We start from the raw sequence: 26,821 nt of genomic DNA, 5'->3' as shown, positions 1-26,821 counted from the left end.
CCTTTACAGAAAATTCCTCTCCCACTCCATTAACCCACTGCAGGCCAAATGATTACAGCTAGCAAGGTAGGTCAGCTCGGTGTGACAGTAGGTAGAGACTCCCAGCTGTGCAAGAAGGGATATTGCTATTTAGAGGGAAACTCCATACCTCACTTTTCATAAAGTGTTTAATATTTTGAATGACACAATCTGTAAAGCAGCTCTCCAGATTTGTATTCCAACACTTGTCCTTCTTCATGAATTCCAAGTAGAGGTCCAGACGTTTTCTGTTATCTACCTGCAAGAAGGAAATACTTAAGCTGCATTTTTTTTCTGGGGCCTTGCCAAATATCATTGGGTTCTCACAGTGCAGGAGGCTTCTACACTAGCAAGGAGCTGACTGCTTCAGCCCTCATCATCCAAACACTGACTGGGACAAAACAGAGCATCCTGGGATCAGGAGAAGTCTGAGCATCACCCCTTCCTGCTTGGAGTTAAGTAACCATAACTTACTTTCTCCAGCCAACTTTCTACCATGCTGTATATCAGGCTTTGCCATTTCTGAGTCCATTCCACACAGAGGATCTTAAATGAGAACAGCTCATGGCACACCTGTGGCAAAAAAAGCAAAGCTGATCACCTGGGCCTCAGGGTATAGATAGACCTTTCAGGGTGGGTGATTATCCCTTCTGTGGGTTCTTGCTACTCACATTGACAGTTTCCAGGAGCTGTTTATTTCCCATGAGTGGTCTGAACAAGGATTTTCCCAGCCACTCCTTGATGTAACCTGCATACTCATTGAACCTTTCTGAGATAAACTGCTGAAATTCCTTGGAAAATAAAATAAATAGAAAAAAAAAAAAAAAAAAGAGAGAGAATTGGCAAGGAGAGCCAGATTTTCACTCTAGCTTTTGATTCTTAACTACTGCGTACAGAGTGAAAATGAAGTTCTTCCCATAACTATCAAGGGTCTCCAAGAAAAAAAATGGCTGGCAGACTTTGAGATACTACCATCTTTCTTTGCACCTCTCTGTTCATGCACACCCTCCTCATTTGCACCAGCACAAATTCCGACAGTGTTAGAATAAGTAACTGAGAAAGGTAGCTACATACTCTGCTGTCACTCCAAGAGTTGGGCATGCCTGAATGAAGCAAACCTGAAATCCTGGCCCTTCTCATGAAAAGATATGGGTATGTGTCTTCATGAAAGCTATGGGTGTTGGTTTTACCTGATTTTCTTGCAACACATCTGATTTTTCAGCAAACATGTCAAGTATCCGTAGCAGTGACATTATCAAGCTAATAGGCATTGCATAACTGTGCTTTAAGGAAAATAAAAGCAACGCGTAAGTTGAATTCAGACATGGCAAGATATCCTCCTCATGTGTGGGCTTCATCAGCTGCTTGGAACCCTGTGGCAGGCACCTGTGGACAGAGGAAAGCACAGTACACTCCTTGCCTAATTCTAATAGCATTTGAATAACAGTCAACACAAACTTAAGGTTAACTGTCTATTTGCTGGACAATGCTACGCAGTCTCTGCCAACCACAGCCACTTATGTGTCTGAATTTGGAGCTGAATCCCACAAGGTGAGGTGGAGGTAGACTGTTTGACAGGACAAGTTCCCCGGTGAAACTCCTTCCCATATACTCTTCAGCCCCAGAAGGGTTTAAAAGATTGTGACATACAACTAACAAAGAAAATTACTACAACCTCCCTTGTTCTGCTCAACTGCAAGTATAGCCATTCCTTCTCACCTCCTCTACAGACCTGTCCCAGTATTTCTCCTCTTAAAAGGTTAGCACTTACAAGTCCTTGAACCAGAATGCCATCCTTTCAGCAATGTTGTCCACAACTCCATTCAAATCCTTTTCCTGAATAGAGGGTAAAAACATACACTGAAAACAACTGTGAAAACACCTCTATTCCTATAGCTGAGGTGGTATCCTATGAAAACTGGTAAGTGTGGGACCTTATGAGAATTTTTTTTCTGCCCAAAAGCCCAGTACTTCCAGATGGAAAGGCAGATCTAGCTGCTATTAAAACAATTGCTTTAGATCCCACAGAAGCCACATGTCTCCAAGGTCTTTGAAGTTTGGAGGATGGTGTGGGAGTGCTTAGATCAGATTTTTTCAAGTGCAAATTAGAGCGTGTTGGGCGTAAATCCTATAATAAGCATAAAAAAGTAGATTTTAAGTGGAATTCCTCTCCAGGGCCTCAGAGGATGCTACAACAGCCTAGTCAAAACATAAGTGAGAATGGCAGGAAGTAGGATCCCACAAACAAACTAAATTTTGATTTAAAAATAATCATTCCCCTCAAAATGCAAGTTAGATCTTTAACTTCCTTCTTTCATCCTTTCCAGCTTTAAACAAAGTTTCAATGGCTTGATCTCCACAGAGTTCATTTTGCATGCTGCTTTTGGGGACAGGATATAAAAATGGCTTAAAGTTTCTAATTAAAATTCACTCAATACAGCATTTGCTAGCCATTTTTCCAATGAGGCCAAAAACCAGTGAGATCCCCTTGCCATTTCTCTGTTGCCACTTCTCTCAAAACATGGGTATTGTATTGAGCTCTTATTCCAGGGTCCTATGATTCAACCCTTTTGGATTTGTTGAAAATTTCTTCAGGAGCCAAGGAGGCTTTCTGGCTCACCTGTAAAAAATTGCACAACTTTCCATAGCCTAGGAAAGAAACAGTAACAAGAAATCGATCTATTACTGTGTATGTTGTCTGATTGCCTTACATGCACTTGGGATGGTTTAGACACGATGTTAACAATGCGTTGGTACACAGTATCCAGGAAGAGCTGAGGTGGAACCTTGATTTGGAGCAGGGAGTCCTTGGTGAATTTCTCCAGTGCCAACATCTCCAAGACTGTCTTTGCCAGAGGAAAGCAGTTTTCAATGAATGACTTGTGAATCTCTATCATCGCCATGACTTTCCTATGAAAATGGACCATCAGCAGCAGATGAATTTTGGAGTATCAGGAAGCACTTTGTGCTGTCTTATGTTTTCCTGCAGCTGGCAAACATGGCACTGGGCTTAAAGAATAGGTTGCTGGATGCTGAATGGGATATCTGGGATTTTATAGCAAGTGAATTTACACAGTAAGACTATTTTTTTTTTTTTTTGAGGCTTTTAAAGAAGGAAGTCTGTGTTTGAAACTTGTGTGAGTGCACATATATGCCTTTGCTCCCTGTACAGTTTGCCTGCAGATAGGATATTTTGGGGTCAATCCACCTTTCTCCCTGTGAAACAACACCTAAATGAGGATCAAGGGATAGTTCTCTCCCTAAAGCCACTCACAACAAGCTGTCTGAATGAGACTGCACAGTCCTCAGCTTAGTCTTCCCCTTCCTCCATTCACCTTCAAACACCCTCCTCATCTAGTCAAGAGCCCAGGACAGGAGTAGGATGTGTGAGAAAGGCAAAGGCTTGTATTCCAGGGAAGAAACACAAATTTTCTGGTGGTTAGAAGTACACAAGCAAAAGCAATGCAAAAATACTTCAATTGTAGAACAGCTTATTTCCCTGATCCAGCCTTGATGGATCCCTTTCAAACCTACCTCTGCTTCTCTTCATCATTTCTCAGCTGCAACAAATGTTGTAAGGGAATGGTTTGTGAAAAAAAGGTATCCTCTGTCTTCTCTGTGATTGCGTATAACAATGGAATCAGCCAAATCCACAAGGTGTCATTTTTATTACTTAAGCAAATTCCCTTCACAGATGAAACGTATTTGCTGAAAAGAAAATCACCAAAAATCTCCGTCAGTGGTCAGAGCTCCCATAAACACTTCTTACGATGTTTCCTAAGAACCTTTCCCCTTGACCCAATGGCATTCATCTTGCCAACATGTAGTTGCATGAAGATGTGTGAAAAAAAGCAAGAGCTTGCTTCTAGAAGCCTTATCAGCAGACATTCATGTACAACAAATGAATCCCACCCAGCTTTCCCGTAACAATCTCCCTCCGTAAGTTGTATGTAGCAAAGGAAAATCAAAAGAACTCAAATTCTATAGGTTATATCAAAACAGCATGACAGAATATAGTAATCTTTGGTCTAATATCTCCATTTTTGTAAGGCTCAATCCAACTGTCTATGCAGAAGTGTTTAATTCTCTTTGAGGTGTCTGGGACATCTAAGGTAGACCTGCAGGGTTTTCAGATATGAACCAGAACTTCTGGGAGATAAAAATCCTTTCCAATTGCCAAGCAGGTGCCTTGATGAGATAGCTAATGGCACCTAAAGCAACACAGATGCCCACCTGAGTCTTGTATCTCCAAAGTTTATAACAAAAGCCCAGACACCTACAGATGTGCATAAATGTAAGGGTCTGAATCTCAAACCAAAGAGATTGCCTGCCAAATACAGGACCTGCAGCTCTCCTTCCATTGGAGACCTGGCAGAGGGGACAGGCTTCACAGGTTTTGGCAGCCAGTGGCAGAAATACAGCTAGGAAGCACTGAAGTGAAGGGGAAAGTGTTGGGGAATGACATTCTACCTCTGTCTTCACATAATTTCTTCATAGAGGAAATGGACCAATCAACTGAATGGCTACAGAAGGATCTGTAACTCAAGAAAGTAGGATGGCACTTTTAATTACCTCTTTCCTTTCAGGTACTTGAATTTGTCTTGAAACGGGCCGATGCCCTGGAAGAGTTTTTCAATCTTGATGATTACTTCTTTGCTTAGTGGGATTTTATAATGAAATGAAGTGTGTAAGGCAAAAAGCAGCCCATCATCTTTATGCTCCTCTGTCTCCAGCAATTCAAGGATCTTGTCCATGAACTTTATCATGTTACCATGCAACTGGAAAATGAGAATAAGGAGAGTTTCACCAAGACTGACAAGACAGTTTTACTTGAAGAGCTAGGAAGGGTTCAGGAAGGAGGATGGAAGATGGAAGTTGCTAAGAAACATTATCTGGAGGCAAAAGCCTTGCAGTTAGACCACTTAATTAAAGACAGGTTCCTGCCTTTGCAACAGCTAAGAAATTTCTCAGCTTCCATAGTGTCCTACTGCCCAAGGAGAATGTTCTCCTGGCTGTCAGAAGTTGACCAAGCAGATCTTGTGTGCTGAATCCACTCCGGCACTAGGACCATACTAGCCACCTGTTCTAGGATGCTCAAGTTCTACCACAGATGAAGTATAGGCAAACAGATTTTCAGTCTCCCAGCTGAGCTGGCAAATCAAAGGTAATAAAAAGGAATAATGGAGATTCGTTCAGAGGTCTAGCTTAGTATAGGAGTATAACATAACTCCATGACTGAGAAACCCAAAGGGCAGATAAACACTTTCACCTAAACACAGATGCAGCACCCGTCACTCAACTCCTCTCACTAAGATTTCCCTGTGGGTGACTTGCAAGGCATTGTTCTACATCCTGAGTAGCCCAGGTGTATTTCAAACTTTCCACTGTGTGTGACCTCTTAGGATACATCCACAGTGTAAGACAATATCAGCACCTAGTTGACTGTAACCTAGGCACCTAGTTCTCTTCTGGATATACCCTGCTGACTCCCTCTGAGGCAAGCCCCAGACTATGCCAGGTGGATGTGGCACCTCAGCTCATGAACAGCACTAGTGGGTTTTGCCTGGCCAACAGCCCAACACCCACAAGGCTTCTCACCAAATCTCCTCTTGTGGGCCAGGGTGAAAACACAAGGGAGGTGAGAAGAGTCATGAACAGAGGATGACAGTTAAATAGGGAAAGCAAAAGCTGTGCACGTAAGCAAAGCAAAAAGAAAAAATAATATGCTACTTCTCATTGGCATGAAGATTTCTAGCTCCTTTCTGGGTGGCAGGGTCTCAGCATGCGTAACAGTTGCTTGGAAAGACAAAAGCTATAACTATGAACATCCCTGCTTCCTCATCAGTCTCACCTATTGTTGCTGAGGACAACATCATATGATATGGAATACCCCTTTGGTCAGTTTGGGTCAGCTGTCTTGCTTATGTCCCCTCCCAGCCTCTTCTCCACCACCAGCATACTTACTGTGGGGAGTGGGCAGAATGAGGAAGCCTAGACGCTGTACAAGCACTGTTCAGCAGTAGCCAAAACATTCATGTTATCAACACTCTTCCAGCTTTTAGCCACAAATGCAAGGCACGGCACCATATGCTATGAAGAAAGTTAACTCCATCCCATCCAGACCTAGTACCATCTCAGCTAGAAGCCATGCTGGGATGGGAGGAGACATCAGTGGTCTCTGTTAGCCATGGAGATTTTGGCTTTTTATTGTATTTGCAGGGAAGGGATTCACTTCCATGAACAATGAGAATATTGACTTCGAACTTTTTTCCAGGATTCCCACTCCATCCATGGCAAGAGATGGATGTGCCTAGGGAAAAATCCCACCTGTCCACCTTAGGATAAGACAAACAGCTTCCCCTTTGTCCCTTGCAGATCAGTCTCTGCTGGTAATCAAGGGAACTGGGGAGGGGGAGCTTGCTCAGATGGACCTGTTCACACTGAAAGTGGTTCTCATCCCAGGAAAGTAAAACCCTGAAAGAAGCAGTTTCAGCCCAGACAGGATCCATCATTGTAGTTGATAAGGACTGGTAGGCCATTCCTCTGACTGAACATCAGTGCCTACTGAATGGTTGACTCTCTCTCCAGTCCTTCAATGACTCTATTGACTACTTTTCAGCACCTACAACAGGAGCTAAGAAATTCATCATGTATGCACCCAGTTATTTTTTAGTATGCCAATTTCATTTTAGGTGTCTGCTTCCTTAAAATGCATCCTACCCTTCGTTCATACCCCTGAGAAAAAAGTCAAATTGGACTCTAATTTTAGACTTTAAAATCAGATATTGAAGTCAGAACATAACTACATGTAATTTTTTTTTTCCATGCAGGATTCTCAAAAACAGGGTAGTATTTCCATGGATCAGCCTCAAAGCTAGTTCTACAAATGACACCATTTGGGTCTGATTCCAATAGAAGATCTCCTTTGACCTCACCAGGCTTTGGGTCCAACCCCAAAATTGGAAAAAGCAATGAAAATAAGGTCCAGCCTTTTGATGTTCTCTGGCTGTGGTTCAGAATCCTACATGGAATTAGAGGTAGCTGCAGAAATTTCTCTTCATGAGTCTGTCTACCTGAGAGCTACTTGCTACTTTGGCTTGGTGTATACTTACCACTTGCTCAGTAAGATCAGTTGGAAAATACGGTTTGCCTTTCACAGCATCCCCAACATAAATTTTGAAGGTCTCTGTGTAGATCTTCAGTTTTCTTTCTATAGTCTTAAAGTTATTCTGGAGCCTGATGGGCCAGAGAAATTCATCTGCAAGGTATTCTATAATACTGAAGTTGACTGACTTCTGAGGCAATGTATTTGAAGACCAAAGTTTGAAGGAAGACAAGTATTTGAAGCAACTTTTTTTCTCCTCGTGAAAATAGCACTTCATGTTTTCAAAAATGGTCCATGTCCCTGGGGAGGAAATCAAGGTTTGTGAATGAACCTTCAAACCTATAAAGGGTTAGTCTTAAACTGACTCTGAGCTAATGATACCAATTGCTTTATATGAATGCCAAGCCCAGCTGAGCCATAACTGAGCCACTGATGCACAGAACTCACCGTGCTTATTCATCCCTAGATATCTCACCTGTACTTTAGATCTAGAGTCTGGTGTGCACAGCCCGTGGTTGATTCTATTGCCCTAACAATACGTGCCTACTTTTTCAGTTATCCTGGCATATTCAAAACATCAGATCTCACACTGGTCCTCCAGCTCACCTGCACCCTTCTGGAATGGCAACTGAAGGCCTGATGGTAAATGCAAAGGTATTCAAGGCTTCGTTACACACTCTTTGCCCAACAATGAAAAGCCTGAATTTATTCTGGGAAAAAGCTAAATAACTTAAGCACTCCTTGCAGAATAGTTTGTGTTTGTGTTACATAAAGAATCAGTTTGTGTGTTAAATAAAAAGCCTATAAGCCTATCAATATCAATAAATTGTGTTAAATAAAAAGCCTATAAGCCTATGTATCAAAAATCCCCACAATAACAATGTTTCCATTGTAGGAAGCAGGGGCTGCCCTACTGCAAAGCAAAAGAAGGGAGCGTTCAAGTTCACCTGCTGCCTGCAAGGATTTGTTGGTCATATTTCACTCTTACAGTCTGCCTTTGAAGAAAGTATAACACTTACCATCTGCTTTGATCTCTTCCTTGGGAATGTTAATGACTCGATGTAATTGACTCTCAATATTGTTGGAGTCCATTTTATATATATGCTCTAAATCACATAATCTCATCTCATGGTCAGTTGAGTGCACTTGGTTAAGGATAGCATATTTATAAAAAATTGGTCCTTTCTGTAGGTCAGAAATGGGGATTATTGCTTGGCCCACAATCAGGTTTTTTCTAGAACAGAATAAAGAAGAAGATGAATTAGTTACTATGCCATAAGAAGCTTCCTTCAGGTTCAATCCCAGATGGCCTTTAGCTGTACAAGTCAGTTCACACAGCAAGAATGAGCAACCAACATTCACATTCAAAATGCAAAGTTCAACAAAATGCTTCTGGCCTTTGTAATGGCAGACAAAAACTTGATAATCTGACCTGAGCTTGAAGGTTTGTCAGACAGGAAAGAAATAAAAATAATTGGTAAGACATCTTGACGTGAACAACCCTGGTCCTAGTTTTCTAAAAAGAATGGGAAATACATCTAGAGATATTCCTGTTGAGTGCTGCAACTGTACCAGAACTGAGGTCTCGACTCACTCCATTTTCTCTCATGCAAGTCACCTGATGACATTTGAAAAGCTCTGTAACGTTTTAGACCTCTGTGAAGAACTGGCAGATCTGATGCAGGACCTACAGAGGTTAGACTTAATGCTGTAACTCGTTTATACAGATACCTACATTTAGGTGCCTTTGTCTGGAGCTGAAGGCCAGGGTGGGACCCTAAATCTGGAGTGAGCTATATGCTTTTGAAAAGTGTGGCATCAACATACATTTAGGTATGATTTTTACCTTTCTTTCAGAAGAGCAATTTCCTGGTATTGCCCAGGTTGCTTGTAAAAAGCAACACAGACTTTGGATGAATTTTCAGAAAACCTGGATTTTTTTGACATTACAGCAACAAACTCTAGGGTCATTGTTTCTTCCGTTCGAAGTCTTTCATTGGACAGATAGGGATTCTCCAGGCAGCTGTTGGAAGGGAAAGAAATAATGTAAGGTCCACATCAAGATGCCTTCCACCACTCTGTCGCCATCTTCACCTGATCCACCTCAGGACTTCAGGGCATCATTCAAACACTCACATGCATTTCTCCCAGCCTCTGGCTGCAGCTCTGGGAAGAGGAGTGTCTTCTGCATAATTTCGTCCAGTCCTGGAAATATCCTGATTACCATAAAGTATTTACAGTGGTCCCTGCTGCTTACATGCAAGTATCAACCTATTGTATGAATAACTCAGATACAGACAGCATGCTGTAGACCAAGAGGCATTGCAGAGACCAACTCCTGTCCTGCAGAGCCTCTACTTGTCTCCATCTCCATCTGCTGATTGAGGAAGGAGTTTAAGGGTGGAGTAGCCTTACAGTACTAAAGCTAACCCCCTCCTAAAGACAGCTCTTTTCTCAGCAAGCACCCAGATCTCAAGCTCCTTGAGGTCTGATGGGAAACCCCACAGCATAAGTCTCCACATCAACAAACCTGCTCTTGGGTCCTAGGTTTTCTTTGCTTTCATGTTCATCTGCAAGGGAGGAGAATGTTTGGGTTAACATCATCAGAAGATGCACCAGGCTGAGAAAAACTAGAAGATAGTTGCATACTGGGAATGGGAGAGAAGCTCTTGTAGTTAAAATCCTCACAGCTTGGGTATGGTCCTCTGGGTCTTTGAACCAAAAATCTCAGCCCACTTGTGTGACCTCCCACCTATCTTGCCAAGCTCCACCAATGCTTGGTACAGCTTTGTACTGGGGATAGTGACATGGAGCAATCTGTTCTGCTGGGGGTGAGAGTGAGGGCAAAGAATGGGCCTAAGGACAACAGTTAGCACACCCCACATTGGTGGAGTTATGGATGGGAACAATGGGTGGAAGGACAGCATGTACAATTATACTGAACAATCAGCTTTGAGGCTTCTCTTATCAATTGTCTTTTGCCACGGGTAGTTCATGACAGCAAGCCAAGTACCTCTAGGCATTCTAACAATCTAACAATCATGTGGCATTGCCAGGAGCCTTTGACTCCCAGCCAGGACCTGCACACTCAGGCCTGCTCTTCACAGTAGTTTGCATCACATTCACATTAGAGCAGAGATGGCAATGCTAAAAAACACTCATCAGTTACCTCTTCTGTTACAGATTTCTTGCTCTACCAGTTCCTCTCTCCTCTGGTGATCCACGATCTCGTTCTTGCAAAAATAAAGTTTTAAAATTAAAGAAAAAGAGAACTCCAGCATTGATTCAAACACCGAAGTCCAAACAACACAAGAGGCACAGGGCATGGGATGGTGCAGAGCTGAAGCCATTCAGCCTTTCTGCCAGTGTTTCTTTTTGTCGTTTCTGCTTTGCATGCAGCAAATTATGAGTGTGAAGAGAAGAGCTGCATCTCAGCGTAACTGCAATTGAACTCAAGGTGTCACCTTGCAAACTCCATGCTAGTGACAGTGCTACCCTGCATGCTATAGGGGAGGGAAATACAGCCTCCACCCATTGTCCTCAGAGGTCCCCATGGAGTTCAGCCATGACTGAGTTTTCTCTTTAACAGTTACAGTGTTATTCCCACTCAGAAGCCATTCTGAGTTCCTTGAATGCTGGGGGTCCTTGATTTCTGATAGCTCCACTTGACTGGAACTGGCATTCAAATAATGCTTGCCCTGTGAGCTCAGACACAGCAGACTGCTGCTGGTATGCTGGGACTTGTTGGGCATGGGTCTTTTCCTGGAGTGGAATTGCTGGGCCACAGCAAGGAGAAGAATATGTGTACTAATGGCCATAATTAGTCTCCCTGCTGTGGGCTGTATCAGCCCAGGCTTCCGTGAGTGCCAAAGGACTTTTGGAAGAACTCTAGCATTTGAGGCAATGTTAAAGCAAAGCAAGGTTGTGGCCTGGCCAGGGAATAACTTCTCCTGAAGCAGGCAAGAAAAAGATATAAACAGTGTAAGGCCTAATATTGTTTGTCTCAGGAATACTGGCAGCACAGAAATTCCAGCCTCTCAGAATATTTTAGCCTAATCCAGTAATGCCCAAATGTTCACACAAAGTTCTGAAATTTGAAGGTGTACTTACACTCAGAGTTTTTACCCTGCTTCTACATGGCAATAAATCAATACAATCTGTTAGACCAGAACTTTTATAGTTTGGTAGTGGGCTTGATCAATGAAGAAAAATTCAGTGGGAAATCTAAATTTTCAAGCAAAGATTTTACTTTTTATGTGAGAAAAATTAAACAGCCTTTCAGCAGAAATTATCTTTCTCCAAACTGCTTTCTCATGATGGATTCGTTCCATGGGAAAAAAAATAGGCCAGACCTCAAACTTTAGATTTTTGTTTGTTTTATATGGGTGAAGAAAAAGCAGAAAGACACCTGATTTCATTTGTCATGATGGTGGTTAAAAAGAAGGCAAAGTCAAAGTAGTTCTCAGAACTACCCTGAAGACATAAAACAACTGGATATTGAATGGACATGGCCATATGGAAATCTCTTCAGAGTACAAGCTGCTCTGTAGTATTGTCAGAGCCATCCTTTTGTTTCTGCTTCTTCCACCCAAAAGCATTCCCAGAGCCCTGTGCTGGGGCATGGCATCCCTTTGGAATCACTAGCTTGGAAGAACAAGCAAGGATGATACTCAGGCTTCTTAACGGGGCCTTTTTAGTGAGACAGGAAGCAGCATATAACTTGTTTAGCATTAAATATCTCAGTTTAAGGGTTTCAGTCACCAGTGAAATGTCTTAGGTAAAGCACAATTTTCTCACCGCATGACTTCTGTAACAAGTTTTTTGGCCTGAGTATATTCATTGGACATCAGTGATAGCCAATTAAAAACTCACCTCGTTAGCTCTGACAGAGGTGTCATCTGTGGACTGGGAGAATGACTTCTGTTGAGAATGATGATCTCCCAAGAGTTCTGCACTTGCTGTGTGTACCTGGAGTTTCTCTTCCTCTGCAGCATTTGGAGCTGAGCACAAAGTGAGATCAAGGTTTCCACCTGGTCCCATTGCTGGTGCCTGCCCTTCCCTTTGTGACCCAAAGCCACCAGCTGGCCAGCAGAGGGGCACACAGGAAGCCTTAGGGCCTGAAACACTGATTGCAGGAACCTGCAGACTAACTTGTCAGAGAACTGGGTAGAGCAAAGATCATCCAGGAGAGGTCTCAGCCAGGCCACTTTTTAGGGGTGCTCCCTTCAAAGGGCAAATCCCAGGGCTGGCCCCATCTTTTGTCTCACAGGCTCACTTCTTAGGAGCCAGGAAGTGAACCAATGATGCTGCAACACAGGCAGTGAGGGGAGCAGCAGGAAGGTAATATATAGGAGAGAGCAGGAATGCCCTTCTACTCCTTAAGATTGAATACTGACCTTCTTTTTGCCTCAGTTTTCCTAACCTTTTCTGCTTCATCAAGATATTTCCCAGTCACGCTGTACCTGAATTGGTGGGCAGTATCTTCCAGGACTTGCTGTCATATTCGGTTGAGGGCTCGCTTCTCACCAATCCCAGAGATGAAGTGGTATCGCAGCTTTCCTTTGGGAATATTTTAAAAATCAGGATACATTCTTCAAAGAAGATTATGGAGGACTGGGTTTCACAGGGAAGGACTATGAATTCCAGCTCTGGGGATCTAATGCATGTGGTTGTCTCATTCGTAACTACTTTCCCTTGCCAGCCAGCTGTCGTTAAGACAGTCTACAACCTGCAAGTATCCACTCATATTGCCAGCTTCTCTGTGGGACAGCAAATAGGGTGAAGCTCAGGTCATATGGGATGGATGGAATCCCTGGATTCCCCTGCAGCTCCAGACCCTGGCTAAGTGATGCTTATAAATTATGTAACTTGGCCACCCTGGACCTAGAGAAGCAGAGTTCCCACCTCAGCGTTCGGTCCTATAGCTTATACCTGGGGTGCAAGCATGGTAGCTGTCAGATGGTCTGTGCCGAGAGGTTGCTGCTTGTTGCTTTTCAGTTCTGCAGATTTCATTCCTGGTGCAAGAAAATGCATGTATTGAGCACAGTGTCTATCTTTACCATATCTGCTACAATAATACCAAGCCCTCTCACTTTGCTCCTAATAATGAAGGAGCATCAACTGTTTTCAGAATGTTCCCCTTTTCCAATTTGAATCTGCTGAAAGGTCTGGGCTGAGCCAGCAGTCAGAGCGCCCAGCTTTCCACCCTAGCGAGTGGGCTCATCTGAGCCAGCTGAAAGCTGGAATATCTAATCCAAGCCAGTTATCTAGATTTAGTAGAGACAAGTTAACAATAGTGCAGTGAAGGAAAATGTCATTGAAAAGGGTAAAAGAGAAGCACATGGAAAAGACGACGAGTAGATCTCATTTTGGGCAGGGCTTACACCAAGTTTTATGAAGTCAGGAAGCTCTCGATTCCCGCTGCTGAATTTCAGCCACATTTCTGGCCCTTCCAAGGAAAATCACCCCGAACCAAACTTGCCTGTGTCTACATTGTGTGGTAAGAGCAGATTGTGCCTGCAATGTGGTGCTCATCCAGCCGTCCCACCTGCTGACAGCACTGTAAAATCGCACGCATCAGCACTGCTCCTCCCTATTGTTTGGGACCAGCATAGAAATGTAAAGGCAGGGTCTGTGTCCCCACTGGGGACAAAGTTAGTTACAGGGCCTTTAACGCAAGTTGTGGCATCTTTTGCTTCTAGTTCTGCAGGCTCCGTGACAAAATCCCCGGGGGGTAAGAGACCGGCTGTCACATAACATGACGTGCTGCTTCTTGCAGACAACCTTTCTTTGGGCCTAGGGAGACTGAAGGGAGTTCACCATCTTTTTCTTTTTACCAAGCGAATCAGCTTTTTTTTTTCTTTTTTTTTTTTTTTTTCCTGGTAGCACTGATGGGAGATTAGCGTTATATACATTTTCTTAAAAATAATGCTCAGGTATTTTAAACATAGGATAAAATTCACCCTCCATTACAGGAGCTGGAAGCCTTCAATAGGCTTTCATTGTTTTACTGGGCTTTTCCTTACTGTATAAAGAAGCAAGCTGCTAGATTATAAACACCGGGGTCGGTTGGTGGCTGTTTTACATAATCTCCACCCACAACATTTCCTGTTACCTTCTTTATCATGTAGCAGGTCACTGCTGCCTTCCTCTGTGGAAGGAGGAACAGGATAAGGGTTCTCTTTGTTTTCGCCCTCTCTGTCACCCTCTACACCCTCCATTGCAGTAGCTCAGACCGGGGCAGACAAGGAGAAAACTTCAGCAATGAGACTTGCAGCTTCAGAGCTAAAGATCTAAAGGAAAGGTTAAAAGAACATAAAGATCAGCCTGAGAATGCCAGGTCTGGTCATTTTATCTCCCCCATCCCTACCCCTGCCCCATGCAGTGAGGCAGAGAACCTCATCTAGTGGTTGCAGCCTCACTCATTTCAAATCCGTCTTCAAGCCATGTAGGGGTTTGTCAGCGCCTCTGAGAATGTTCCGGAGCATGGAAAAATCAGGTGTTTTTTACACCCTTTCCTGGAAACGTGACTTCATGGATGCATTTTAAGGAACCTCTATGGACTGAGACTTTCTATATGAGCAGAGTTCATCTCAGTCCAGCTCTAATTTGTGAAAGCAAAACAAAAAAAAGCTGAAGTTTCTGTCCTGGAGACTCTGTGCCCTGCTTCACACTTTTTCTGGTGTCCTCCCCTCCCTCATCCCTGATACTGCGCTCAGCCATACTGCACATTGCTCAGCTCTTTCTCTCTCTAGCTTGGTCTCTAAAAGCTTTACACCTGTTCAGTACCTTTCCCATGCTTGCACTTATGTTTTTTTCCTCTGAAACAGCAAAACTAGAAAACAGTTCAAAATTATTTTTTCTCCTTTCCTGCCAAGTATTTCTCCTGAGATGCAGGAATGGGCAAGCAAAGCACAATTTGAACAGGGCTGTAAACCCTCCTGCCTCTGCTTCAGGTGCATGGGGAGACCCAGTGCCCTGTTCTGGCCTGGCCACGAGCTGGGACAGGGGAAACTGGGGCAGGGTCAGCCCCCCTTGCCCTCACCCAGATGGGGAGGCTTTCTTGGCCCCATGGGTGCCCAGGCAGCCTGTGGATCTGAGGCTGGAAGTGGCAGCTCGGAGGCAGCTGAGGCTCTGCAGGGTGAGCCCCAGGGCCAAGTGAGGCAGGAGAGAGTGGATGAAGCCCCAGGAGAGATGTGGGGCTCCCTGGAGACCCTGCCAGGGGAAAGCACCCACAGAAATATCCCCCAAAAGCCTCCTGCTTCTCTTGGGTTTAAAGTCTGTAAAAGGTCTGTGCAAAAGCCTTGGGAGTCCCCAGGCCCAGAGCCAGCCCCTACCTTGTGCTGTGGCCACCTCAGGTGCATCTCCCCACCGGACTGGGCTGTCGCAGCCTCTTATACCCACCTGGGTCTGCCAGCTGCCATTTCTCGGTAATCATTGGAAAGTGAAAGAAATTATCCAAGACGCGTCGGCGCCTTGTTTGTTTCCTTCTTGTCGCAGGGTGGAGGTGGAATTTCCTCAGCAAGAACAAAAGTTAGGATCTGCAGGGGTGTGAGAGCCCTGCTGGGGTGTGTGGCCATCCTGCCATGCCATGGGACAGCCCTGGCCTCCCCTGGCACCGGTGACATCTGGGGGTGCCTTGGCCCCATAGATGCCACCCACTCCCACATTCCTTGGGTTCCCCAGTGATTCCACTGGTGTCTTTGCCCCACAGATCCTCCATGGTCCTGAGGATCCTTACCCCAAGGTATTCCCCCACCCCATGTGCATATCCCTCTGTGCCCCAGGGATCTTCGGGGTGTCTCAGCTCTACAAATACTCTGGTGTCTCCAGGGACCTGGGGGCTTTCTCCCCCTCACCCCTCTCCAGCTCTGGCTGTCCTCAGGATCAAGAGATCTCTGCCGCATGTCCTGTGTAGTCTTTCTACACAAGTCCCCAGATATACTTGATGAGTCTTAGTCCCATAGGTTCCCTCATGGTCCATGGTCCCTCAGCCTCCCCCTGGCCCAATGGATGTTCTAGATCAGGGTCCTCAAACTACGGCCCATGGGCCAGATACGGCCCCCCAGGGTCCTAAATCCAGCCCCTAGTATTTACAGACCCCCCCCCCCTCGCAAGCCGGGGGTTGAGGGGGAAACCAAGCAGCCGCAGATGACTGCCTGCCACTTCATCTGCGCACCGGCCCCCTGGTTAAAAAGTTTGAGGACCCCTGTTCTAGATCCTAGCCATGACCTTCTGTCCTTGTACATGGGGCTGAAAGCCAGAGGTCAATGCTCCACTACCCAGCACAGTGGAGCAGTCCCAGGTGAAGAACATGGCCAAGGCCACCAGCAAAGCTGCCATCAGGAGGGCAGTAGACCCTGGGGCTGCTCAGGGGAGATGCTTTGACTGCTGGGAAGGAGTCTTGATCTGCAGTGTCCCCTGCATATACTTTGAGGTCCTTTCCTCGAGACCTGGCCTCCTCACCCACCATCCATGCCCCAGTCATTGCAGTACAAGTTTTACTTCATTCCCTCTTCCATGACTCAGGAAGAAATAAAAGAAAGTTTGTCAATATCTGAGAGAATAGCAGGCAAATTAAATATGAGGCATTTGTAAATTCAGGAGAGCATAATGGTAGCTGGACCTTGTCTGTCCAGGAGGAGCACCCTACCCATAGAAAGCATGTTCAGATCAAGAGAAGGAACAATGGACTGAAAGATCAGCACAACAATAAGACTGCTGCTTCAGCAACTATGGGGACGCTGACACATCAACAAACCAAGATGTGCAAACAAGACCAAGAGGACTGCAGCCTGTGGGCAAGAAGCGACTGTCCAGCACTTGCTCCCACCTTGCACAATAACAGAGATGTTGAGCTGTCAAGCAGCGAGCATCTTCCCCGCTGCAGCCTTACCCAGCCCTGCAGAACAGGCAAACTGTCACAGCCCCCAGCTCGACTCATGCTTTGCCCCAGAGCACTGACAGCTTGGACAGGATGATTGGTCTCCATGCTGTGCTCCTCAGGCTTTGCCCCCAGCCTGGGGACTCCTCTGCACTTCTGAGCTTCGTGCCCCTGTGTGGAGTGGCTGGTGACCAGCCCCAGGACCAAGGTGGTGAAAGGCACGTGCAGAGCTGGCTGCTGAGACCCACTCCTGGTCCCAGGACTCATAGATGCCCTGTGGTAGAACAACCACTTCTGATACCTTCTGCCAGAATGGGATCTTCTGTACCTGCCAGCCAATCTCAGAGGAAAGGCATCTCTAGGCTCTTTAGGAAACGCACAGAGGAGCTCCCAGTTTGTCACTGAAAACAGCTCATAAGAAAGAGAGTTGAAAAGCTGCCAGCATTGACTTCCCCTCCCATATTTGCTACTTTACACAGCTGCAAGGGTAAGTGAAAAAGAATGCTGAGCTTGAAGCAAAACCAGAGCATTATAATGTTCTCTTCAAACACATGTCTGTGTTACTCTATTGAAGCTCTTGCTTGGTTTACCTTTTAGGGTTAACATTTTTCTAAAGCTTGTATTTAGATCTTATTCTTCTTCCCCCGCCCTTTTTTTTTTTTTAAGAAGCCAACCAACCAGCTCATCAAAAGAAGACGCTGGAAAAGCAAAATTCCCCTGTAGAATTTTCAGGGTTTGAAGCCCTAAATCCTGTTGAGAACCACAGAAATCAGCATTAAAATACATAATTTTAAACAAGCCGCTTGCACCAAGGGATTCTGCAAGCATAGCAGCAGATATTACAGGATATATTTTGGCTGTTTCCTTATCAAAAAGGAAAGATAAAACCTGGTTCTGTAACATTAACTACACTGTCTCATAGAGCATTGTCTCTGTTAATTTTAAATGGGTATTTGCTTTACCACATGAATGTTATTTCATCAATGTACCAAATATTAAGAAGAGTAAAATACTCCAAGTTATTGTGTTAAAATCCATCTCACTGTTCCAAGTAGCACATATGGTAGCCTATGAGAATATCGGCTGAATGACGTGTAATCTTTATGTCATTTTTATTTACCCAAATCGTTCTTGCCCGAGTAATCCTGTTGTGTGTGTGTTTACGTGACAAGGGTCAGGTAAGAAGAGCTCTTCTGGTGGGGTTTTCAAGTAGTAAAGTTTAGTCCTGGTGAAGGGCTAAAGTAAGTACTTACAAGAAGTCTGAACCCCTGGAGCTGAAAGAGATTAAGTAGTTTGTCATTTTATCTTCTGATTTTGTTAGGAGCTGCCACTTTATTTTAGCATCAAAAGCAATACTGTGGTGAATGGTTTCTGTGGCAATGTGTCATGGTTTAACCCTGGCCAGCAATTAAGCACCACACAGCTGCTCACTCTCTCCCTCTGTGTGGAGATGGGGGAGAGAATCAGAAGAGTAAAACTGAGAAAGCTCATGGGTTGAGATAAAAGAATTTTAATAGGTAAAGCAAAAAACACATGCACAAGCAAAAAAGAATTCACTCATTACTTCCCGTTGGCAGGCTGGTGCTCAGCCATCACCAGGAAAGCAGGGCTCCATCACATGTAGCACCATAACTCCAAACATCCCCCCCCCTCCTCCTTCTTCCTTTGGCTTTTATTGCCAAGCATGATGCCATGTGGTATTGATATCCCTTTGGTCAGTTGGGGTCACTGTCCTGGCTGTGTCACCTCCCAGCTTCTCGTGCCGCCGCCCCCCTCCCCCCTGCTGGTGGGGTGGGGTGAGAGGCAGGAAAGGCCTTGGCTCTGTGTAAATGCTGCTCAGCAGTAACAAAAACATTTCTGCTTTATCAACACTGTTCTCAGCACAAATCCAAAACATAGACCCATAAAAGTTACTATGAAGAAAAGTAACTCTACCCCAGCCAAAACAAGCACATTCTTCACCCCTTATTCCATATCATATACATCATCCTTAGGTCCCATGTTATCCAATAAATCCTCATTAACCAGAACCACCCTCCCCAGCCTTTGATATAATACACAGATAGTCCCCTAGTCCATGGAACAGCCCTGTAAAGTGTCCACTGAGTTCATGTAGTCCATGACTTTGGGCTCTATCTGTTACGGTGGCCACTTAGCACAGGAGAGGTGATGTGCTGCATGGACTTACTGGGCACCAAAGACAGCTCAGGTCAGGTCACTGCTGCACTTGCACTGCTTCTTGTAAGACTTGTCCTCTATTGGTTCAGGTGGTTCCTACAAGTCAAATATTGTAGCTCAAATAATGGGTTACAGCAATTTAAAGGTATTTCCATTATAATCTCCCTTTGAACCAGACCATCACTTTTAACTTTGCAATGAACTTCTCCCCTTGTCCCTGCTCCAGCTTGGGCTTATCCACAGACTGCAACCCCTTAGAGTTGTATGTGCTCCAAGTGGAGCCTTATCTGTGAGCCACAGTCTCTCCAGGGGTGTACCTGCTGCAGCATAGACTCACGCACAGCCACAGATGCTTTGAGGTGTATTTGCTCCAGTGCAGACTGATCCTTGGGCCACAATCCCTTCAGAGGTATACCTGCTGCGGCACAGACATAACTGGCTACAAACACACTGATGCGGACTGTCGCAGTACTCTCAAAACTAGCCAGCTGCAACAAGGCTTTTACCACCCCATACCAGGTTAACTTCAATAAGTAGTTCTCAGACCTTGCCCCGGCACAACCACTAAACCCCCACAAGGTTTCAGAAGTTCATCTACTGTCCGTGCTGTTTCTTAATCCTCTTCAGGTCAGTCCACCCTGCTTCTTGCCTCTGCTGCATCTGTATTCTTTCTTCTCCAGACTCCTCTTCCAGCCAGCCTCTCCTCATCCGGGCATCCTTCTTCCCCAGGGGTTATCCCTGTCTCTCCTGCATGCAGGATACTCTATCTCCTCCCTCTGCTTCTTCCAGGCCTCTCTTCACCTCTTCCATACCCCTTAGAGCTATGTAACCACTTCACAGAACCAGCCACAGCTGCACATTATCCACATCAGCCAACCCGCCACCCCTGAAGCCAGCCCACAGCTGTATATTACCAATGTTAATTAACCCAGCTTCATTCCTCTATAATTCCTCTACAATTCATCTACAGTGGACCTGCTTTGGTGTGGACTTATCCATGGCCACGGATGCTTCGGGGTGTCCTGCTTCCTTGTGGACTCATCCACAGGTCACAGTCCCTTTGCCTTGAGTTCACACTGGAGTTCCAGCCTGTCCAGTATGGCAGCACAGAAACAGCTGCAATGTCCTGGTCACCTGCCAGCCCAGCTGCATTGCCACTGCTGTCATTAAAATGTTCCCAGACACAGCAGAGTAAGATGATGAGCAATACACCAGTACTGCAAGCAGTGAAAGCAAAAAGCAGCTTCTAACAAGTGTTAAACTGAAATATACAAAGAGCAAGCAAGCCCCATAGCAAGCACAGGAGCCTGCCAATAGCTAAACAGCAATAACAGCTATAAATTTGATCTGGCACATTCCAATCAAATCTGTCATTATCTTGAACCCCTCGAGCCCCCCACTGAGCACCAAAAAGGACTGTCGTGTTTTAACCCCAGCTGGCAACTAAGCACCATGCAGCCACTGGCACACTTCCTGCACCCCCCCGCCCCAATCCCCCCGCCCCGTGTCGGGATGGAGGAGAGAATCAGAAGGGTAAAGGGGAGAAAACTAGTGGGGTGAGATAAAGACGGTTTAATAGGTAAAGCAAAACTTAACACCGTCCCAGCCAAAATGAGCATGCAATAGATACAGATGAACTGACTGAAATAGCACAGTTTCTTGAAGTGGGGGTTTTGGTAGGTGCCAGCCCTTCAAAGATTTTCAGCTCTGCAGAACTACAAGTAGAAGAAACTAGCTGCTTGAGAGGCCCATATTCAATGTAAGTGAATGAATTGCAGATGGGATGATATATGCAGCAGCTAGTTCTTTACCAAGAAAAGATTAAAGTGATTTTGCTTGTTAGAAAAATATCCCTCCTGAAGACATGATGTTTCTATAAAGTTACAATGCTTGGACTTATTTAGGAGGTTGGTTTTGGGTAGCAACCGAGTGCAAGCTTTAAACTGTAAAGTAATATTACTATAATGTCAAAAAGTGCTGAAGCTGGTACGATATATGTGGGAGACACAGTTAACCTGTAAAATTCAGATACTGTGGTGCAGAAAGAAAAACTAGATCAGGAAAGGCTTGAAAAAAATGAATATGTAAAGGTGAAAATGTATCTGTAGAAAGTGTATGTATGCTTTGATATGTTTCTAAATCTTCCCTTTAGCTTGCTACTGCAATTAGAATCTTAACTTTGCCATGCCATATTAGAACGCTAAAGAGTACTATCATGCCATGGCAGGTCATGAGCTAAAGTTGGTCTTGTGGCTATATTTTATCCCTTGATGGAGAGCAAATGCTTTGACTTGGTAATGAAAGGTATTAACTCATCTCTGTGTTCACCTTCTGTTGTGTAAACACAGGACCATCCAAAAGAAAATTTGAGAGAGTGTAACAGGACAGAAATAACACAAAATACCTTGCCTAAACTTCCTGTAAAGCTTAACTTCTGCTCTTTTGAATAGCCCAGCTCTTATCTCATGCACCACAGACATCTTAAATATTCCCTGTCCTCACCAGTCAGGAGTTGCATTCTCAGGCTCCTCTTATTCCCACCTGTCTTGAGGAGTCGCTAGAGCCAAGTGCTCTGCTTCCTTCCCTTTTCCTTCACTGCTGGCGATTACAGTCAGTTTCATACCTAAATAGCATTGAGGATCTGGCCCCAAATCCCCAGATGCCTTGTGAAAATGAGTTTTGAAGCTGTTGTTCAAGACACTGAAACATGCAGCAGAGGATAACCTTTCATTTTCCTCATAAAAAAATCAATTTCTTCTTGATTTGGTGTGAGTGTAGACTGCAAATTCATCGTGCTTTAAATTGTGAGTTTGGAGTTCTGGAAAATCTGATACTCCTTTTTTGATCCCTGAGTTGGCTGATTTTGTTTCATCCCCCCCCCCCCCCCCCCCCCCGTTTTTTGGTCTTTTTTACTTTATCTGTTCTTACTTCAGAGAGGCTTAGTCCTGTTGCATTTTCTGGGGAATGCATGTTCTGGAGTAGTAATGCTGCCTAATGTCTGTACGGAAGCTTAAGGAAACCCAAACATTTGCATCTGAGATGTATGAGGCTCCTGATCTAGGGACTATTTTTATCACAGTGCTGCTTCCATAATCATTTTCCTAAACTATTAAGAGAGAGAAATAATCATTAGAAATGACTCTCAGGCACCTGGGGAAAAAAAAAACCAAACCCCAAAACACTTTGTAAGGCACAAAATTTGTTTTAAATAAAAGGAAATGCTGCCATGGCAATACTGTGATTAAAATGACATGAAAAGGCTTTAATGAACATCAGAGACATCATACGTGTCTCTTGCTTTAATGACCACTGATTAATTATCAAATGGAGCTTATGCTGAATGTTATTCGGGCAAATTAGAAATTCTGCCTCAGGCCATCAGACACTGTACTCCTGGCTGCATGAAACAGATATGTGCTAAACAATTACAGGATCTGATTCAAAATGGTGAAAGCTAGCCAAAACAGCTGCAGTTGCTTGCTTTGTAAATCACCCCAGGGCCTTCATCCGCAGGAAGAAATTACAGGTTTGCAATTGTCCCACAGCACAGCTGTATCATAGGTTGTGTGAGAGTTAGGTGGTAGGCACAGAGAACACATTTTTATTCTAGTCTCTTGCCTCCTGTGGATAAGGTTAGAAGATGGAGCTAAACATCTCTGCATCTGGTTTGTGGCACCTCATTTTTCAGAGACTAAAAGCACACACAGGTAATGCAGTAGCACATACACTCATGTGCGGTCAAAATCTATTTAATTGATTGCTGCTTTTGAAAAAGTCTTGGACAGAGAGCTCAGGGACAACTTTAATGAGCAGGTGGTGTTTGTCCTGAGCCCCCTGAACAAGCAAGATATGAGCAGAACCATCCAGACAATAAATATTGTGTGCAGCTATGTCATGACGGCAATTCCACCACACTTGGGTCCCTGGCCAACACTCCACCATGTGTGTATCTTACAAATTATGAGACAGTGCACATCTGCACTTAGCCTAAACTTAAAAAATTACATACACTAGATAGGTAAACTGGTTTTGGTTTTCACTGAGTATAAAGGTGGGCAAGTTCTGGGACTGGGCCAGAAGCCTCACCTACAGGTGGATGCACTGAGAGACTCCTGGTGCCACCTGCAATGGGGCTTGCATGAAGTGGTAATTGGTGATGTATCCTTTGCTTAGTCTCTGTAATGCTTTGCAGTAATGATTTCATGCTTTTCTCCTATTGCTCTTTCATCATATTGTGCATAATAACTAGTACTGAATCCTTTTATCATATTGTATGCTATTTTCCTTTATTATATTGCTATATAAACAACTGCATTTGTTCTTATAGCTGATTTGGAATTAATTTTTTCTTGGTATCCAGTCAATCAGCAAAACATTTGCGTGCACTAAGACACCTCTCAAGCAGGACAAGAGCTCAAACAGAGACTTAGGCACTGGTTCTGAAAGATCTTGTGCAGGCTGCGCTATGCAGTTTTCATAGCTTTTTCTGAAGCTTACTCAATTGTCAGTATTTTCCCTCCTCATTCTTCACTGACATCATGCTTTGCGACACTTCCTAATGTTGTGCAAAATATTCAGAATGAAATCAGCAAAATTCATATGCCAAATTTAGGTGCAACTTATTTGCATGTACAGAGACCCAGGAGCTATGCTTGGCCTATAGCCACGTAGATTTTTCCTCATTCCCATAAAACTTACAGGAGCTTCAAGTTCTAAGTCTGCAACCCATTTTTTAGCCCTGTGAATATCAGTACAAGCTCTTCTGTTTTCTCTAGCATGCACTTATAATGAGCAATAACCTTTAATCTTATTTTCAGTGGGCAGAGTTCAAACTGTGGTTCTGTTCTCCCAAGTATTTCAGCAAAGGTTGTTGTCTCAGTGTGGCGTGCTCCCTTGGTTGCAGCTCATCAGTGATCTTTCCTTCATAGGAAAGAGAAATAAGCTCTTAACTCCTTTATGTAATTAAAGTCTCTGATAAATCATTTTGGCATATTAAGAATAGATCAGGAGAGCAGTGAAACTTTTCCCCCTTAATTATAGTCTGAATTATTCCGTCTCTGCACCTATCATTGACCAATGTGCCTTTTCTTTCCCTTAGGGCATTTTCAGTGTAGTCTCTGTGAGACGATCTTTTTCTCATGGCAAAAAACAATATCTTTGCAAAGAGCAGGTCCCTTTGAGGGTGCATGGGCTATGTTTGTGTTATTATACTTTCCTTTTGTCATTCAGATTTACAGCACAGTTAATATTTCTCCATGGTTAATCTTATGTGACTGCCCAAATCTGTGCTCCTGACACTGCTTTTCCCTGAAGAAGAGAGCAAGTGGTTATTGCTGGTGCTGCCCAGCTCAGGTCCTTCCAGCAGCGTTAATCAGAGCTATGCAGCTGGTCCATAGGTAGTTCAGGAGCTGCTCACCTTGTTTGTAGTCAGGCTCACATACAAATAACAGATTTGACTGTTGCCTGATGTTGCACTTTGTTGATGGAGATTCCCCTACCTAGCAAACTACTCACTCACAGATAGCATCGCTTCTGCCACAACTGGGTAGGTGGCATGACTTACCCTGCCATGGTAACCTCCCAGCCCAGAGTGATCTTCTCCTGAGAGGCATACAATGCTCCTGATCCTGACCCATCCAGGGTCTACTAGGTCTCTAGTGCCACTGGGTAGATAATAGTGCATCCCCTTTAGTAATTTTCATCCAGTGGTTTCAGACTGGGCAAGTGGAATGTTCTGTTAGCCCAAAGGCTCAGTGCATTTTTCTGCAGGCAGGCATTAGCCTGCACAGACACAGATAGTGCTATCTTCCTCCTGCAGGTTGCCAGCAATGAGCAAGAGCTTGCTGACAAAGGCTGACAAGCAACTTACAGTTACTAAGGACCAAGGCTTTCCTCATATGAGCACTTCAGAAGTTTCATACAGGCACCTTATCCAAATGTTATCAGCACTTCAGAAAGCATTGCTGAAAACCCCTGTCTGCACCTCAGTCTGATGTACAGTCACAGGACAGTAGAGCAAGATCTTCTTTGTCACAAGCAACCACTACAATCCAGCCCACACCTTTTTTGTGCCTGTGATACCTGATCACCTCAATTAATTTAATTTGTCTCTGTGAAGGTTATTTATCACTTAATGCAAGTTATCCTCAGGTGCATTGCAGGGGTACTCCTGTATTTTGCTGTTAAATACTTGTTTATTTATATAATGTTGCTAATAAAGGGAGGGAAATCTCATTTAGGTACCGGACTAAAAAGCCAGGTGTTTTGCCCTATTTACCTTCACTAACTCCTGTCTTCACAACTATGGAGTCATGAAAGGTTTTGGTTGTTACTACCATAAGCTTTTTACTAAGACCTAGATGTTTAACAAGGTAATGAAAAAAATAGTCCTGAGTATTCCTGGTGTGCTGGTTTTAGCTGGGATAAGGTTAAATTTCTTCATGGTAGCTTGTATGGGTCTATGTTTTAAATTTGTGATGAAAATAGTGTTGTAATACAGGGACGTGCTTATACAGAGTCAAGGCCCTTTCGGTTTCATCTGCTGCCCCACCAGTGAGTAGTCTGGGGTTGCACAAGAAGATGGGTGGGGATGCAGCTGGGACAACTGAACAAATTTATATTCCATATCATACGGCGTCATGCTCGGCAATAAAAGCTGAGGGAAGAAGGAGGAGGGGGGGGATGTTTGGTGTTACAGTGTTACATGTGATGGAGCCTGGCTTTCTTGGTGATGGCTGAGCACCTGCCTGCCAATGGGAAGCGGTGAAGAACTTGTTTTGCTTTGCTTGCACATGTGGCTTTTACTTTACTTATTAAACTGTCTTTATCTCAACCTATGGTTTTTCTCATCTTTACCCTTTCTCTTGTCTCCCTCACCCTGGTGCAGGGGGTAGTGAGCGAGCAGCTTAGTTGCCGAGCTGCCTACTGGGGTTAAACTATGGTATCTGGACACCTAGCTTAGGTAGCATGGCTTCCCCTTTTCCCTCAGATTTTTATCAAAGCTTCCTTCTGTCAGAGGATCTGTTTGTTGCCAGGGTCAACAAAGAGAGATGAAGTAGCCATAATAATTCTTTTATTTGAAGTAGCTGGGGATACCAATCTAGTGTTGGCTCAGCATGCTGAATGGGCAGGGCTGATTCCTGATCCGGTCTCTGCACACTTATGGGCATAAATAAATGAGGATTTCTGTCTATAGCTGTTAACAAACTCTGAGTCCAATGTATAATCACTTCAGCTTTTAACAGCACAGGTGGATGTAGAGCTGGTGGCTACTAACATGCAAGCAGAATTGTAGACTGTGGAGAATGCTTGAAAGATGTAAATTGTCACAGCACTCTTCAGACTATCAAGCTGCAGCAAGGTCTTTTACCATCTCATACCAACATACTCTTCATGCCAGTTCCTCCGCTGCCTTCTCCTCGTCTCACCTCATCCAGGACGTGTGTTCTTTCTTCTCTTCCTTGGCTGCCCAACAACTTAACAGAACCAGCCGCCTGCATCTTATCTACATTGGCCAACCCGCTGCCCCTGAAGCCAGCCCACAGTTGTATATTATCAATGATAATTAAGTCAGCTTCATTTCTCTACAGTAAATGATCATTTAGCGGTATCTCTTGCCATGTTGCAGGCCTTTGTGT

The 26,821-nt window shown here is 44.3% G+C and overlaps 1 pseudogene across 1 annotated transcript in view; it reads right to left on the bottom strand.

The window, feature by feature from the left end:
- LOC308059593 (E3 ubiquitin-protein ligase rnf213-alpha-like) overlaps window positions 1–16,216 on the bottom strand; it is a 65,374-nt pseudogene extending 49,158 nt beyond the window's left edge. The window contains exons 1-19 of the transcript XR_013931967.1: window positions 15,460–16,216; window positions 14,238–14,415; window positions 13,055–13,137; window positions 12,586–12,682; window positions 11,996–12,123; window positions 10,293–10,356; window positions 9,654–9,693; window positions 9,260–9,328; window positions 8,970–9,146; window positions 8,143–8,357; window positions 7,131–7,423; window positions 4,591–4,796; window positions 3,553–3,726; window positions 2,730–2,928; window positions 1,790–1,854; window positions 1,209–1,404; window positions 690–809; window positions 493–591; window positions 149–277 (exon numbers count right to left, since the gene is read on the bottom strand). The product of XR_013931967.1 is annotated as an E3 ubiquitin-protein ligase rnf213-alpha-like (transcript). The remainder of the gene's footprint in view (window positions 1–148; window positions 278–492; window positions 592–689; window positions 810–1,208; window positions 1,405–1,789; window positions 1,855–2,729; window positions 2,929–3,552; window positions 3,727–4,590; window positions 4,797–7,130; window positions 7,424–8,142; window positions 8,358–8,969; window positions 9,147–9,259; window positions 9,329–9,653; window positions 9,694–10,292; window positions 10,357–11,995; window positions 12,124–12,585; window positions 12,683–13,054; window positions 13,138–14,237; window positions 14,416–15,459) is intronic.
- Between the last annotated feature and the right edge of the window lie 10,605 nt (window positions 16,217–26,821).

The sequence above is a fragment of the Falco punctatus genome (genome assembly GCF_963210335.1).
Source record: "Falco punctatus genome assembly, chromosome: 2".
Taxonomy (NCBI): Eukaryota; Metazoa; Chordata; class Aves; order Falconiformes; family Falconidae; genus Falco; species Falco punctatus.
This window is presented reverse-complemented; position numbering and strand designations above follow the sequence as displayed.